Source organism: Ambystoma mexicanum, chromosome 2p, assembly GCF_040938575.1.
Source record: "Ambystoma mexicanum isolate Mex_15411 chromosome 2p, UKY_AmexF1_1, whole genome shotgun sequence".
NCBI lineage: Eukaryota > Metazoa > Chordata > Amphibia > Caudata > Ambystomatidae > Ambystoma > Ambystoma mexicanum.
In genome coordinates, this window is record NC_090923.1 from 938,318,032 (window position 1) to 938,336,597 (window position 18,566).

The following is an 18,566-nucleotide window of genomic DNA, read 5'->3' on the forward strand; positions in this document are numbered from 1 at the left end:
TTTCTTGCGGTTACAAACATATATGCAGGCGTTAGCTGATGGAATATCTTCATCCTGCACACAGCTTAAGCTTCTTTGTATTCTAACACCGCTTTCTTCTTCTAGGTTCATGATATCCTTATTCATGGCGTTTTTTTCTTTTTGCATCATCCTTTGGTCGTCATTTCTTCTATGGGTGCGTTAGTCCAGGCCCTCGTGACGTCACCATTCATCTTTCATTAAGGACTTTTTGGTTTCTTCCTGGACAGTACTTGAGCAATCTTCATTTCATTTCATTTGCTGGTAGGGTTTTCTCAATGGGTACCTTACTGTCCATGGTTGTCTGGTTATTGGTACTTCAATAGGTATTATTCTTCTGATAGGCACTGGGCAGAGCCCTACTGCAGCTCTCTGCTGGTTTATTTGCTCGTCATACGTCACATATTTCGGTGTGAATGTTCCTGGTACTTCAAAATGGCTGACTGGAGTGCAGGCTTTATTTGGGACCTCCTCTACACTCCCCCCTCAGGGCGATTCATCGACCACTTTCACTTCCTCCTTTGGATTCATCTCACTTGGTTCCTCTGTATTCATCTTCACTTCATTGTCTGGGTTCATCCCTTCTTCATCTTCTGCATCTGTACATGATGGTTTGAAGAAGTGTCTCTTTGGAGTCCATATTTTTATTACTCCATTCAATCTTCCTACTGTCCTTACATGTTCATTTTTGTTCCATGTCATCAGCTGACATTGTCCATTTGGGCTGCAGTAAATCCATTTTCCCACATAATTTCTGCGATTCCTCGGATAAAGAAACTTTTTACCTTCTGGTGCGTGCTCGCTGGCCTTCACAAAGTCTCTTATTTCTTCATCAGTCAGATCTTTTGGCTTATATCCTGGCTCGACATCAATCATGATCTTCATCCCTATGGCTTTCTTCACAGTTTTCTGGCATTGTGAGATTATTATCTTGATGACACAAAATCCTAGTAGTATCATCAATAGCAGGGCTCCCATGAACTTGAATATGTCTGTCATCCATTGTGGGACCCAGGAGAATAGGGATCCAAACCAGCTGTCATCATCCACTTTGTCAGTTTTGTCGATCATCTGGTTCTATAGCTTTGTCAACATTCCTATGGCTTCTGTTAGAGTTCCATTTTCTTCGTCCTGAGAAGGTAAAATGTGCAACACGATTCTCCGATTTTTGCACAAACTCCTCCATCCATAGCTGTGATCATATCAAGTACATAACCTTTCTGGAGAGTCATCAGTCGGATGGCTCTTAACTCTTCCTTGATTGCATTGAATCCTTTTATGGTAGTGTTGATTGTCTGTAGCAATTCCCATCTGGTTTTCTGCAACCATTTAGTATTCACTGCAACTTGGATTCTTGGCATGAAGATCGTTGGGAACACTGATGAGGTGAGGCTGAACAGCCTGTGTTCATATGGGATTGCATGAAATGCTTCTTCTGATTTAGCAGAGAAGTAATTTTCTCTCTTCATTCGGGTTATCAGTTCCACAGATCTCTTCTTCCTCAGGTGAGCATCTACTTTTGGGAAACTATCAATGTTCAGGTCACTTTTCGGGATCAATAATGCTGGCAAGTGGACGTTCACTATTGTGCATATGCCTCCCCAGTTTTTCGGCAGTCTGATGTATGCTTTGGATCCACACGCCCAATAATGGTCCATGATCACTGCAGTCCCATGTACCATTCCTGGAGCCTCAAAAATTCATCCGCAGTTCTGATTCTCTCCCATCTTCCTTGTGCCTTTATTCCTGAAACACAATTTTAGACTTTCTAGTGGCACTATCTGCAAGGGTCCTCCTCTGTCTTCGACCCATGTGAGTAGTTTTGTAAGTTTAGGCCATAGTGGTTTGCACAGTCTTTGTGAGTTTTCAATTGCCTCCTTGCAGGCTCTGAGGACCATCCATGCTCTGCAGATCACTACTCCTTTTTTCCCACCGTCTGGTGAAAGCACTGTTCCACAAATCTGCATTTGGCCTCTGTTTTTTTCATATTTGAGCCTCTTCTGGAGTTTTCCCTTGGATATTTAGTCTTGGATTCACTTCCCATCTTATTCCTGCTCCTTTAACTCCAGGCTTCTCGTACCTGATCACATGATTCCTAGTATGAGCTCTGTTTCTCGTCTTAATGTCCTGAACATAATCATCTTCATCTGGATAAGCTGTCTCAGTTGCCCATATCAATGAGGCATCACTTCCCATGAACTGGCCTCTGGTATTGCACATTGCTATGTGTGACATACAGTGTGCTGTCTGGACATCTATTTCTACAGCTACAAAGATCTTGGACTTCCCCATGCTGTACGGTAGGAGTGCGCAAACAAAGCATTCCCCTCTGAATTACATCTTCCAAATTCTTTCATGTGCTGGTACCAAATGTTGTTTCCCAGATGTGCTGTGCTGTCCAGGTAATCGTTCAGTTCATTGTCATCTGCATGCATGCTTCGCTTGATTCTTAGGGTTTTCATGTAGTTTGCTTTTACTACATCTCAAAATGTATCTGTGTGGCTCTTGCTTGCTGGGGGGGGTTTCAGCTATCCCGGTCAATGAGGCAGGCCTCCTCATTTGCACCATTTGAGTGGACAGGAGTCTGGCAGCTCTTTCCTTTTCCTCATGCATCTTTTCTCTGCTGCGTACACATGCCCATGCCAACCAGCCTGACACTGGTCCGGTATATGGCTGCATTGTAGACCTGGTACTTGTCTCTTGTGTTAGAACATGTGTGCTTGGCAATACAGTCTCTGCTGTTTTGTTCTTCATTTCCTCTTGTAGTTTCCTCACTCTGGCTATGTATGGGAATAATGAGTCTATTATCAGTTGTGTCCGTGCTGAGAGTTTCTCTGAGACGGCTCTTGTTTTCTTAAGAGTTTCTGATATGACTGCTTCTGTTGGTCTTTCTCTTAACTCTTCTTGATTTCTCATGACAGTTTCTGTGAAGCTCCTTATGGCAGGCAGTCTCTTCTTTCTGCTGCTTTGGTTTGTGGTTCTGCAGTCATTGATGCTAGGCCTGTTTCGTGTACATTCAGTGTTTGCATGCATGTAGTTGTCAGTGATGTTACTCCATTCATCTCTTGCCGACCCTGTCTCTGGGTTTTCTTTTAATTCGTTACCAGAAGTGTGTGCGTATTGTTGCTAATTACATCCATTTCAAGTTCATTCACTCCACCATCAGATCTTCTAGGTACTGGAATAACTATATAAGGTCTGGGTGCTCATGTGGGTTTCATGCGTTCATCATTAGGTGGGTGCACTGAAATTGGAATGCTTTGTGCACCAATAAAGAATGCCATTCTGATTGTTAATGACAGTAAAATAATGATGAATATGATACATAGGTGCATGATAGTTTTGTATGTTTAATGGCAGCATTTTCTTCCAGAGAAACGGGGATGCCACGCTTCTTGTGGGAGTACCAGGTTGCTGCGCCGGACCCCCATCTTGATCATTCAACAAATGTCACTGTTATTATTCCCTCACCCAATATTTTTCTTCGAGTTCTGTGTCAAAAGTGTCAGTTGCTTCACAAGTGTCCCCCCTCTTGTGAGTGACAAATAGTTTTTTGGTGCAGGATACAGTTCCTTTGCTATACTATGGGTAAAAATCAAATTAAGTAATACTTCAGTAAGTCCCTTTACTGTGCATGTTCAAAGTAGGTAAGCTCCCAGTCCACCCCTCGAATATGCTTCAGTCCTGAGGACATATTGGTCACTGATCAGCATGAGAAGAATAGGAAGGAAAAATACCAACAGGTACAACAAGTGAAGTTCTCAACTCTGCTTCCTCGATCTGTCCCTCGGCGGAAAGCTTCACTGTCTCCTCAAATAGCTCCTCTGATGATTAGAAAGTTCAGCTTGAAGCATGATTCCATGCAGGAGCATTCCCATGTGTGCAACATTAGCTGGTTCTCTGATGAAGAAGAGGACGTCAACATCGATTGGTCTCCCCTCTAGCTCTGGAAAGTCAGTGACTAGGCGGAAAAGGACATTGCGTGCCAATCTGCTGTCTTCTGGTGACAGGGACATCTGTCCTGTCTTTCTGTGGTTCAGGATTAAATGTTTTTTCCTTGATGTAAACAATGTCTGCACTGTCCGTTTGCATGGAGTGTGACCAGAAATATTATGTTGTTTAGTAGACGACTTAGGTTCTCTGTATTTGTTGGATCTCGAAGAAATGTTAGTGTATCTGTCGTTCTTCCGACAATGGTTGCACAGTCTTCAATTATGCAAAGGAACAGTGTGTTGATGAGCTCATCTATTTCTGCCTGTGTTGGGAACATTTGCTTCTTTCTCGTTGTACTCAGGAAGTATAGTAAATTGTTCAGCAATGACAGTAAGCAGTTGTCTTATTATTTATTCGTTTTCAGGATCTTGGAGAAAGTCTGTGACACTTGTGAGCCTCCCCACCAATAACGCGTATGATTATAGCACTAGGTGAAAATAGGTGACCACGTCCTTTGTGATATCTCTACTGTGGGACACCATAAGTGATTCCAAATAGGGTCTCTGTGTGGAAGGAATCTGGGTACTGTGTGTTCTTCCAATGTATGTGTCCTCAATCAAAATTTGGCATATCCTTTTTAATCAAGGCTTCAACGTGCCTCAGTCCAAAGTTCAAAGTCAACAGACTATGTTGTGGTTTACGTGCTATTTTCTTCTTCACCCTGCAACTAGGATGCACAGAGTGTCTGTTTTTATGTCCTTATCCCCTTTTTTGCTTAGAGGAATTGTCCAAATTAAGCCACAACTTGCAAAATGTTCCTTGTCTTTGTTTTGCTGGTCATGCGTCTTTCTTCCTCGTCATGGATCTTGTCTGCACGTGCTGTGGTTCTTCCCCGTTGCTCGTCAATTCCTCTGGTTCGGGTGCAGGCAGGGGGCCCTCTCCAATGTAGGGCTTGATATCACCGAGTAAAATGCACGCTCTCCTGCCCTGTAGCTTCACCGCGGACGGAGTGCAGTCCTCTATGATAAAAGGACTGTTGAATCTTGGCTCGTCCCACCTTTTCCTTGTATGGTTTTTCACAAGGACGGCATCTCCAGGGAAGACGAGTGGAACATGTAGACCTTGAACTGAGTCTGATGCAGTGTCTCCTTCTGTGTTCGGTACAGCGCTGCACCCTTTTCGTCGTCGCTGCAGCTGGTCTGAAATTACAGTAAGGCAAGATGTCATACAGTTCAGATTGTTTTGCATTTCAGACCCTAAAATCTCTCCTGTTGACTGGGCGTTACATCTGTCTCTATCTCGGTTGTTAGAGGAGTTCTCATTCTCCTTCCTGTGGCTATCTCATGTGGTGTAAGATGATGGTCAGACCCTGGTTGGTTCCGAAGTGCACACAGTGCCAGTGGAAGGCAGTGCAGCCATCCCTTCCTTAGAGTAAGCTTCAACTTGGCTATCCTTTCCTTTAACAAGCCGTTGAGCTTCTCACAGATTCCATTACCTTGCGGATGATACACCAATGAAAACTTGTGCTTTATACCAAGCAGCAGGCTAATCTGCTCAAATATTGAATTAACAAAGTGAGGGCCATTATCTGATCTCATGACTTCACACACCCACCACCTGGGGAACACTTCCCACACTAAAAATGTGGCCGCACAGGTAGAGCCTGGGTGTGTACATGGACCTGCCTCTATCCATCTAGAGAATGGACACACCACAACAATTAAGTATCTGTACCCGTTGCATACTTGAATCATGTCAACATAATCGACATGCAAGTGCTGAAAAGTCCCATTTGGCCTGGGGATGACTCCTCTCATAACTTTTAATGTGTGCCCAGCAGTGAATTGCTGGCAGATTATGCAGTTCACCATGAAAAATGCAACATGCTCTGCTAAATTTGGTATGAACCAGTCTTCCGCGAGTGTTGCTGCTGGATTCCCTTTTGTCATGTGGGCTGGGTAATGTAGTTGCTCCAGTGCTATTTTTAATAGGGCTACAGGCATTAATGGTTTACCAGTGCTGTCTTGTTGCCACAAGCTGTCAGAGGGGTTTAAAGAACGTCCTCAATGTTTCCACAGGTTCTTCTCTTCCTGCAGTGCCTCCCTTTGAAGTTCCATTAACTGTGTATGCCCCAAATTGCTGTAATCCTCAGGTGCGGTTCGTGTAAACATCATTAGTCCATTGGTATGGATAGCTTCCACTGTCATAACAGTCTCACTTTTTGATGCCATACACTTGGCTTCCGTGTCTGCTGCTTGATTTCCTCATGAGATAAAATCCATCCCCTTGGTGTGGGCGGCGCATTTCATGACCACTATGCCCACTGGGAGCTGTAGTGCCTTAATCAGCCTGTCCAATAAGGCTGCGTGCTGCACTGGTGTGCCGTCTGCTCGGAGGATGCACAGAGTGTCTGTTTTTATGTCCTTATCCCCTTTTTTGCTTAGAGGAATTGTCCAAATTAAGCCACAACTTGCAAAATGTTCCTTGTCTTTGTTTTGCTGGTCATGCGTCTTTCTTCCTCGTCATGGATCTTGTCTGCACGTGCTGTGGTTCTTCCCCGTTGCTCGTCAATTCCTCTGGTTCGGGTGCAGGCAGGGGGCCCTCTCCAATGTAGGGCTTGATATCACCGAGTAAAATGCACGCTCTCCTGCCCTGTAGCTTCACCGCGGACGGAGTGCAGTCCTCTATGATAAAAGGACTGTTGAATCTTGGCTCGTCCCACCTTTTCCTTGTATGGTTTTTCACAAGGACGGCATCTCCAGGGAAGACGAGTGGAACATGTAGACCTTGAACTGAGTCTGATGCAGTGTCTCCTTCTGTGTTCGGTACAGCGCTGCACCCTTTTCGTCGTCGCTGCAGCTGGTCTGAAATTACAGTAAGGCAAGATGTCATACAGTTCAGATTGTTTTGCATTTCAGACCCTAAAATCTCTCCTGTTGACTGGGCGTTACATCTGTCTCTTTCTCGGTTGTTAGAGGAGTTCTCATTCTCCTTCCTGTGGCTATCTCATGTGGTGTAAGATGATGGTCAGACCCTGGTTGGTTCCGAAGTGCACACAGTGCCAGTGGAAGGCAGTGCAGCCATCCCTTCCTTAGAGTAAGCTTCAACTTGGCTATCCTTTCCTTTAACAAGCCGTTGAGCTTCTCACAGATTCCATTACCTTGTGGATGATACACCAATGAAAACTTGTGCTTTATACCAAGCAGCAGGCTAATCTGCTCAAATATTGAATTAACAAAGTGAGGGCCATTATCTGATCTCATGACTTCACACACCCACCACCTGGGGAACACTTCCCACACTAAAAATGTGGCCGCACAGGTAGAGCCTGGGTGTGTACATGGACCTGCCTCTATCCATCTAGAGAATGGACACACCACAACAATTAAGTATCTGTACCCGTTGCATACTTGAATCATGTCAACATAATCGACATGCAAGTGCTGAAAAGTCCCATTTGGCCTGGGGATGACTCCTCTCATAACTTTTAATGTGTGCCCAGCAGTGAATTGCTGGCGGATTATGCAGTTCACCATGAAAAATGCAACATGCTCTGCTAAATTTGGTATGAACCAGTCTTCCGCGAGTGTTGCTGCTGGATTCCCTTTTGTCATGTGGGCTGGGTAATGTAGTTGCTCCAGTGCTATTTTTAATAGGGCTACAGGCATTAATGGTTTACCAGTGCTGTCTTGTTGCCACAAGCTGTCAGAGGGGTTTAAAGAACATCCTCAATGTTTCCACAGGTTCTTCTCTTCCTGCGGTGCCTCCCTTTGGAGTTCCATTAACTGTGTATGCCCCAAATTGCTGTAATCCTCAGGTGCGGTTCGTGTAAACATCATTAGTCCATTGGTATGGATAGCTTCCACTGTCATAACAGTCTCACTTTTTGATGCCATACACTTGGCTTCCGTGTCTGCTGCTTGATTTCCTCATGAGATAAAATCCATCCCCTTGGTGTGGGCGGCGCATTTCATGACCACTATGCCCACTGGGAGCTGTAGTGCCTTAATCAGCCTGTCCAATAAGGCTGCGTGCTGCACTGGTGTGCCGTCTGCTCGGAGGTGGCCCCTCCTTTTCTAGCGCGCTAGACCTGCGCGCACTGTTGCCGTCACATAGGTGGAGTCACTGTAGACCATTACTTCCTGGTCTGCGTGATTTTCAATGGCGAGTATCAACGCCAATAATTCTGCAGCCTGTGCTGAATACTGAGATGGTATTCGAGTACTAAGAAGCACTTGAAACTCTGCATTCGCTGTGTGCTTTATCACAGCAATGCCTGTGTATCTTTGCCCATCACTTTGGTGGATTCTAGAAGACCCGTCAATAAAAACGATCTCTCCTCCTGCCAAGGCATTTTCTTTTACCCTGGGAATTTCATCATAGAATTCTTCATAATTTGCGCAGTCATGTATCGGCTCTTCCTCAGTGACTGGCTCTGCGATGAACATAGCTGGGTTTACTATCTTACATCAGACTATTTTAATCGGTGGGTTTGATATGATCACGTCATAAGCAGAAGCTCTCTGAGATGTCAATGTGTCCTTTGGTTTCTCTAGAATGGAAAATAATGAATGCTCGACATATAACATCATGGAGCATCCCATTACAATGGTTGTCACTTTCTCTATGGCGAACGCCGCGGCAGATAAACTTTGTTCGCATGGGAAGTGGCCTCTCATTACTGGGTCCAGATTCCCACTGTAGTATGCCAGGGGCGTGTACCCCAACGAGGTTCTTTGAGTGAGCACTGCTGTCATGATGCTGCCATTTGTGTGTGAAAACAGGTAAAATTCCTCTGCATAATTGGGAATTCCGAGAACTGGAGCTGTACAAATAGCTCTTTTGAGTTCAGCGAACCCTTTCTCCATTGTTTCAGACCATTCAATCTTTTCTTTCGTTACTTGGGCCTTCTTTAGGGCCTGAAGTAAAGGCTTACTATAAGAGCTGTAGTTGAAGACCCATGACCTAGAAAGCTCTGCATTTGCTTCATCGTGTGTGGCATAGCCGTGTTCAGTATCGCTTCAGCCCTTTCTGGGGTCACTTTCTTTCCCTTATGTGAAATCAGCTGGCCTATGTACAGCACTTCTTGTTGACAGTATTGTAACTTCTCCTTGTCAACTTTATATCCTTTCTCAGCCAATATAGTCGGTAGCTGAACATAATCGTGCCTGCATTGCTTTTCTGTTGTGCTGCAGATTAAGATGTCATCCACATATTGTAAAATGACACTTTCTAGTCAAATCCATCTGCAGGACTTTGTTGTAAATAGACGGAGACTCAAAATACCCCTGTGGCAGCCTCGTGCTTTTCAGACACATTTGTCTGAACGTGAATGATGTCAGATCTTGTGAGTCACGGTCCAACGGGATTGAGAAAAATGCATTTTTCAGGTCAATCACCATGAAATATTTTGCATCAACGGGTATATTGCATAATATTGTAGACGGGTTAGGACTAGAGGGAACTCGGCCTCAACAATGTCGCTTATTGGTCTAAGGTCTTGCACTAGCCGACACTGACGAATTACATGGTGACTCTGAGATCACAAAGATGCCCATGTCCATCATGGCAGAAATTGTCTTAAAAATCCCTTCATCTGCCTCTCTGGACATGGGATATTGTCGTGCCTTGGGTAGAATTGCTCCTGGTTTTAGTTTAATTTTCACTTCTCCCACCCCCTTCAAGAGACCTACGTCATAGGGTCCTGTAGTCCATACTGGGACAGGCACCTGGGCCATGTCTTCATCAGAATATTCAGGACGGTTTAGTGCCAGCATCATTCTCTGAGATACCTCTCTCTTGATCATTTTTGCCAAAAAGGTGAGACTTACTTCTACCATTGTCTCTCCTATATCTGTTTGCTCTGCAAACAGATCGTCATTGGTGACATCAGTCACTCGATATCCTTCTTCGATGGCGCACCATTGTCTGCCCTTGTCATCGTAACCATCAAGCAAGACCACTTTCCCTCGTATTGCAGCTGTATGTATCATCAAGGGAAATACTTGTCCCTTCTCCTCGTGCATCGGTATTCTTAGTCTAAATAGGAACTCATCAGGGGTTCTCATGATTTTGTCTCCAAGGCCTGGCAATCCTGCCATAAGCACACGTATGCCATATGCAAATATTTCTGGCTCTAATGGTATAGCCCTCATGGCAGTGTGTCCTGAGTATGCTCTAATCATTTCGCATACATTTGAGTAGTGCATTCCTGGAGTGGAACATTCTATGCCCTCCTCCGTAAATGAGATTGTCATGTTTAACTTCGTCATTAAGTCTCGACCCAAAATGTTTACTGGGGTTCGACGTGAATATAATAAAGGTACATTCATTTCACACTCTCCTATGGAGACTGGGAGTGTGTTTGTAAAGGGAACTCGACTGTGATCTCCTTTAAAACTCTGAGTATCTATGGCATCACCGGACAAGGAAAACTTGCCTTCACGTATGCACGAGCGTGTTGCACCTGTGTCCACTAGGAAGGAATATTCTTTACCCCCTATAACGACACCCACCCTAGGTTCCCTGTGAGGGTCTGGTGTCACTGATAGCATAGAGCACATCAGGGTTCCCAGTGAGCTGTCCTAGTTCATATACAAGTTTGGCCCACTGTGCACTTGTGGATTTTCCCCATTCCCATTGGTTCCATGGTTTGGAGTATGCCCTTTGCTTATTGCCTTTGCCATTTGCAACAGTGCCTTTTGGGATTGTCTTTGTGGAAAATGCTCTGAGGTTGCACTCCTTGTTGTGCTCCTGGTGCTTGTTTTTGCACCGTCTGATTCTGTGCAACGCCCTGTTGTAAAACTGCATGTGGATTTGCCATTCCTGCTCCCATTCCTTGGCCGTTCTGTATCATGCCTTGATTTCTGCATGTGCACGCCAAATGCCCTGCCATTCCACACAGCCAAGATACTGGTGGTGCTCGGATTATTTGCCCATTTGACATATCCGGGTTTCCATTCTGCATGTTTTGGAAGCCTCCTTTATTATTTTGGAAACCTCCCTGATTGCTCTGCCATCCTCTTCCCCTAAATCCTCTTCCTGTGAGTAAAACCCTATGTTACCCTGATTATTCTGTTGTGGACTAGCCACCTGCTGCATGCTTGATTCGGCTGCACTAGTTATTATGGCTCCTTCAAGGGCATACTTTGATAATTTCTTCTGTACCAATTTCGCTTCCCCACCCTTTCGAGCTGCTTCCTTTTGCGATTCTTTTCCTGCAGCAGTCTACAATAATGTGCGATAGTCAACTGTATTTCAGGCCAAGGTTTAGCCTCAACTCCTACCAATTTCTTGAGTTGTTTCTGCAACGGTTCTGGCAACCCTAGGCACAATATATGGTAAAACACAGGTATTGATTTCGTCCACGATTCATGAGTCTCGAGTACCCATGCGTCTTGGAAATTCTGTATATAAATTAACAGATCCTCAGAAACCTTCCTTTTTCGAGTCATTATAGCTCCCATATCGGAAGTATCTGGATACAGCACTCGTAGCGCTTTCCATACTGCGGTTCTACAATTGTTAAATGGAGCTCCGTCATGCGAGGTATTAATTGTGGTTACACCAGGGTAGCCTGCTCGTGCCCACACATCGTCTACTCTCTCACCAAGTATGGCACGAAGGAGACCCTTAATGTCCCTTATAGCTAACGTGTTTCCTCCTGTCATTTTTTCTAACTCATGTATCCACTTTCCGGCTCCCGATGTCAGCATTGGAAGCTTGTTTTTCAAGTTTTCTCGATCCATGTGTGCCCATGGAATATATTGTGGTCTTACTCCCCAATTCTCTAGTAGCAGAAATTGGAATGCATAGCCCTCCTTCTCTTCTCTCATTGTTCTCCTTTCTATTGCAAGGGTAATATGCCCGCATCGCCATCTACCTGGCAATGTCCTTAGTCTGTCTACATAGGGCGGTGAAGACACCCCCCTCTGACCATGAGATTCTCCTTCATGTCGGTCAGACTGCGTGGCTGACTCTGATGCTAGAGGTGCAGACTCGCTAGTGTCTGACCATCGTATTCCTTTTTCCTTTGGGAGTCGTCTTTCGCTCTGCCTCCCTTCTTCCTTTTCCTTGCGCTCCTCCCTTTCGGAGTCGGACATTGTTTGTCCCCAATTCACGCAACTTCTCGTATCCTCTTTATTCCTACCTATTTCTAGCCTATCAAGGGATAGATCTCTATTTCCACTACTTCGGGAGACATCCTCAGTGTCGTACAGCTGAGTGCTCTCAAGCGCTCGTCTTTCCTCTCCCCTTGGAGTGTTTGTTCTAGCCCCATTTCATCATATATTCTATCAATCATTTGCCCAATGCTTCTGGTGTCAAAGTCATCGTCAAAATGGATGTGCCTGGTACAGAATCTTACGCAGGAAAGAATTCTTCAATGTCTTCCCAATCTACAACTGGAGCAGGTTTTTTAACCTCTCTCCCCAGATATTCAAGACCGCGTGCGCTCTGTCTTCACTTACGTTCTAATTGTCATCAAATTCTTTGCACTTCCTCGCCTCTTCTCTGACCCTTTCTTCTTCCTTTCTTTTTTCATTTCTATGTACATCTGCATTTCGAATTTCCTCATCTCTTCGTCTTCTTATTCTTTTCTCACGTATTCTTTGCTCTTCCTCTAGCCTTTGCTGTTTCTGTCTGTCTTGATCATTGGCTGCTCTTGGGCTGCGATCGAGCTGTCTGTCTTGCTCCTCACGATATAGCTGTTCTCGCCTTTGCATGTCTTTCTTATCCTTTCGTCTCTTAACTCCTTCTCTTTCTCCTTTCTCTGTGTCTCATCTAACCTTTCCTTTTGTTTTGTGTCATCAATGCCTTTGCCATTGAGTTTCAATAAAATGTGTCCTCCCATCCATTCATCTTTTGGGAATGCTATCTCATCAGTTCTACCTTCGCTTCCCTTCCATCTCTTCCCTTCTCTTTCCTTGTCGAGAGACGCACTTGTCTGTGCCTGTTCTCTTCTTTCGTCATCACGTCTCTCCTTGTCCCTTGCGACTACGGAGGTAATACTTTTGTCCTTATTTTTCCCTTGACTTTCGTCACTACTATGTGTAGGTGACTCATACGCGGGTTTGCTGCACCCTGTGGCTGCTTTAAGTTCTCTAAGTGGGTATAACCGCTAGTCCTTACTTTCTTCAACTCTCGTTTCGGGTGGGGCAGATGGCGCAGTAGGTGTCACACCCCCCTCTGTGCATATATTAAGTATCCAATCTGTCAACGGCTCTACCTCCTTTACCTGTTCATATATTTTCCACAACTCGAGAACAGCAAGGCGTTTTTCTAACTTCTTGCCTGTATATGTGGCGTGCAAATATGTCGACATATGCTGTAAAACGGCTTTAGATAAAGACCCATTTTGTGGTCACGGCATAAACATCTTGTGGGCCGTACCTTTAACCCACTCGGTACCTTTAACCCACTCGGTACTATATTTCTTTAGCTTGGGTGCGTGTTTTGGCAACTGTTTGCATAAATGTGCTAATGGAGTCATGTATTCCTCTTATACAACACTTGTCAATGCTTTCGTGTGGTTTAAACAACTTCTGATAATATGAGCGAGCCCCAAACACTGCAAGCTCCAATCAAAATTTTCACAAAATTTTATATATTCTAATCTACTCAAAAACCATCATTGTGTGCGTTTCTATCTCAGCTATTAAATCGCTAAAATTTTAAATCAGTTCTTAAAAAATGTTTTACATATGACGTCACAACGAAACATGTAAGACAGACGCTTGACAGACTATGAATAGATCTCTTCTTATGAACTTGATGTCCGCGAACTTATTTAATGTTCGCGGACATGTTTGGAGAACAGTACCACTACCTAAAAACTGTGGGGGGGGGTGGTGCACCCAAGACTCTATGCCCTGGAAACAACCACCGCAGCATATCACATCCATAGAGTCAAACATTTCAACTATGATCTATGGGAAACTTTTAATGTCCGCGAACAATGTGAGTGTTCTTAGAACACTTTGAACTTGCCAGCGAACAATACGGACACCGTTTTCAGGACACGCCCTACGAACATTTCAGAACAACGCGATAGTTCTTAGAACACTTTCAACTTAACAACGAACAATACGGACAGTGTCCTAAGGACACCCCCTACGAACATTCCAGGACACCGGGAGTGTTCTCAAAAACGTCTTCAGAACACCCCCATTTTGTTTATTTGCAAACATTTCAGGACACCGCAGGTGTTCTTAGAACACATTCAACTTGACAGAGAACAATACGGACAGCGTCCTCAGGACACCCCCTAAGAACACTCCCCGGACACCGCAGGTGTTCTTAGAAGCGTCTTCAGAACACCACCATCTTGTTTATTTGCGAACATTTCAGGACTCCGCGAGTGTTCATAGGACACATTCAACTTGACAGAGAACAATACAGACAGCGTCCTCAGGACACCCCCTACGAACATTCCAGGACACCGGGAGTGTTCTTAGAAGCTTCTTCAGAACACCACCATCTTGTTTATTTGCGAACATTTCAGGACACTGCGAGTGTTCTTCGGACACATTCAACTTGACAGAGAACAATACGGACAGCGTCCTCAGGACACCCCCTACGAACACTCCCCGGACACCGCGAGTGTTCTTAGAAGCGTCTTCAGAATACCACCATCTTGTTTATTTGCGAACATTTCAGGACACCGCGAGTGTTCTGAGGACACATTCAACTTGACAGAGAACAATACGGACAGCGTCCTCAGGACACCCCCTACGAACACTCCCCGGACACCGCGAGTGTTCTTAGAAGCGTCTTCAGAACACCCCTATTTTGTTTATTTGAGAACATTTCAGGACACCGCGAGTGTTCTTAGGACACATTCAACTTGACAGAGAACAATACGGACAGCGTCCTCAGGACACCCCCTACGAACACTCCCCGGACACCGCGAGTGTTCTTAGAAGCGTCTTCAGAACACCACCATCTTGTTTATTTGCGAACATTTCAGGACACCGCGGGTGTTCTTAGAACACATTCAACTTGACAGAGATCAATACAGACAGTGTCCTCAGGACACCCCCTGCAAACATTTCAGGACACCGGGAGTGTTCTCAAAAACGTCTTCAGAACACCCCCATTTTGTTTATTTGCGAACATTTCAGGACACTGCGGGTGTTCTTAGAACACATTCAACTTGACAGAGAACAATACGGACAGCGTCCTCAGGACACCCCCTACGAACACTCCCCAGACACCGCGAGTGTTCTTAGAACAGTTTCACTTTGCTTGCAAACAAAACGGACACATATTGAGTCCTTAGAACACCCCCTAGTCAGTTTATTTAGAACATTTCAGAACACCCGTGATGTCCGCAAACAAATCGAACACAAAAAGAACGTCTAACACATAAAAAACACAACTTTCATCCTATCTCATACACTCCCACCCTCCCCAAACACTCCTACACACCAACACACTCTACAAAATACACATTTTGAACAAAGTTTCACCGCGCTGTCCGCGGACGTCCGCGAATCCAAGATGGCGGGCGCTACCGAAAAATCTGACGCGCTTCACGCCGTCCAATCAGCGAACACGTTACATGTCCGCGAACATCACGCAAGACGATTGGCCAATCAGGACACTGTCCGCGGAGCGAACAGGGAAGTGTGTCCGCGAACCGAACACAGATATCACTAATTTTTTTTTACCTACTTTTTGGTCATTTTAAAAAAAAAACTACTGGATGGATTTTCACCAGATTTGCAAAAGCACGCTTTCAGGACCAAGCCGCTGCTCCTGGTCCAAATTTGGTGGAAATCCATCCAGCGGTTTGGGCTGTAGGCGCGAGCAAATGTTTTTCCCATTCAGTCTATGGGAACAAAAAAATGTTTTGGGACCCCCCCTATAACTTTGCCCCCCCTGGACGAATCCTCACCAAACTTTGCAAAAAAATTCAGAGTGACCCAAATACTTTTTTTGCAATGTTTGGTGAGGATCCGTCCAGGGAGAGCGAAGTTATAAGCCACCCAAAAAGTGCTCTTCCTATGGAAACAGCAATTTAACCATAACTACATGTCCACTACCGTGGCCATGTAATATATACAGTCTTCTCTACTTCTGACTATTTTTGTTTTTTCCCTCCTCCCTCCGTTACCTTTTCCCTTTACTTGTTCTAAGGCATGCACTATTTGCCAAAGCATTCAATTTTTTGTTTCACTCACCGGTCGCATTGTTCCTCTCTGGACCCTCGGGATCACTGCCTTTGTTACCGCCTTCTTCAGCTTTTCGCCCGCCCAGCTGCCTTTGGGAATGGGAAGGGAAGTGTGGGGAACACGGACCCTTCAGGCCCTCACTGCAGTCTCTTCTTTATCTACCACTGTCTACGGGGAGCTTCACGTTCTACTCAGCTGAATGGCAAAGGACTTGTGATATTGCCGAGGACCTAGAGTTACTTTATGTCGACGGTCAATAGGTGTCTTATTTTAATCCATGATTGATAGTCGATAAACCATTCGATCTTGCTACCAAGTGTACTGGGGAGACCCCCGGCCGGCCAATAGAGTCGGGGTTTTCTCCGAAGTACTTTAAGACGAGATAGCTGCACCTCGAGATAGATGGGGGGTGCAGATTTACTACTCCAACACCAATCAATAAGGACAACTCAATGTTCTGGCAAAGGGGAGTCCATTTAATGACAAGTGCAAAAAACGGGGAAACATGGAAATCAACAGTGATGCGATAGCCCGTCTCGCTTCAACTCCCTTGAACTTCATACAAAACATAACTTTTATCCTAAAAACACGTCATAATCTGACTTGAAACACTCAAAAGTTAACATGCAATTCTTACTATAGGTGCTATATCTGTATATGGTAACAGAGTGAGGGGATTGGGTAAACACTGTCAGGTGGGCGTCTAAGCCCTTCCTTCTAACATTACTATTGTGGACTTCACTAAAAGTACAACATCCTATTGGTACTATTAACTATTGGACCCTAGATTATTTGGTCCATTTTGATTGGGTTGGCATCAACCCCAAGCATACATTTCCACTTTCCTTAGCAGCATGAAGAACGGTCAGCCAGGTGCAGGTTGTCCCCCAATTCACCCTGCCTTTCTTCATTACTTTATGGGCTATGTGTCAATCAGTTCAATGTTGTTGGCCTCGAAACTGTGTCTTCTTGTCAGGAAAAGTAATGATATCTCTGTCTGGGTGGCTGCCAGGCGTAGGTGTGACCCCGTGCTCCTTCTGGCTCAGATGGTCACATGTTACCACACCATAAATTTGCCTCATTTATCTCAATTTGTGTATTTGATTTTCGTTTCACCCACCACCTGCCTTTGCCTTCTTATCTCGATTCTTCAGAGGCAGGATATTCTGTTCTTAGCTTCAGTTAAAAGTAGCTACTGTTCATAGCTTCTATTGGTATGTCCTTGGTTCCCCTGGCACAAGCTGTCTCTGCCGAGTTTCGATTCAGCCTTCTTTCCTCATGTTGCTAGAATATGAATCTTCTTCTGTTTGGCCTATAGTAACCTGGGTCGGTTCTGCTTTTCATGCAAAGTGGACTCGCACTTATATAACAGGCTTTGTTTTGAGGTAAATTATGTACATTGGTGCTTGCCGCCCTATTCTTCTACTTAGCATAGCAAGCCGCACTGTTTTCTTAGCTTTCTTGTGGTTACAAGCATATGTACAGGCGTTAGCTGGTGGAGTATCTTCATCCTGCTCACTGCTTAAGCTTCTTTGTATTCTAACACTGCTTTCTTCTTCTAGGTTCATGATATCCTTATTCATGGGGTTTTGTCTTTTGGCATCATCCTTTAGTCGTCATTTCTTCTATGGGTGCGTTAGTCCAGGCCCTCGTGACGTCACTATTCGTCTTTCATTAAGGACTTTTTGGTTTCTTCCTGGACAGTACTTAAGCAATCTTCATTTCGTTTCATTTGCTGGTAGGGTTTTCTCAATTGGTACCTCACTGTCCATGGTTGATTGGTTATTGGTACTTCAATAGGTATTGTTCTTCTGATAAGCACTGGGCAGAGCCCTACTGCGGCTCTCTGCTGGTTTATTTGCTCATCATACATCACATATTTCGGTGTGAATGTTCCTGGTACTTCAAAATGGGCGACTGGAGTGCAGGCTTTATTTGGGACCTCCTCTACAGGCGCAAGCACCTGTCTCTCATATGAGACACATGTGGCTTGAGCCGCAAACAGCACTCACCTGCAAAAAGTATAGGCCTACTGCCACAACTTAAAGAAAAACATGAATAAGCATGTCAAAATGAAGAATCTAACATACATTTTAATAAGTCATTGGGATAAGGGGAGAGAACTTAGCTCAGGTTGCCAGCAGCAAAGAAGAGTTTGAGGATTTAACAGAGTCCCTTTTTAGTGTCTCTGGTGCAATGCTATTGGTTGATTATGGAGCATGACCTACGACTCCATCTTGCATTGGAACTGTGTCTTCAATGCATTTACCAATATTCATGGCCAAATGTGTTCATACTGTTTTAAAATAATGTTTTTAAAGTTTTTACTTTGCTGCTGCTTTTTGAGTGAAGACGATTGATTGCATTGCATAAATGCAAGCCTCCAGTCCTTCAGTAGAACGATCATCCCTGTTGCTATTAGGAATAGCCAAACATTAGTGT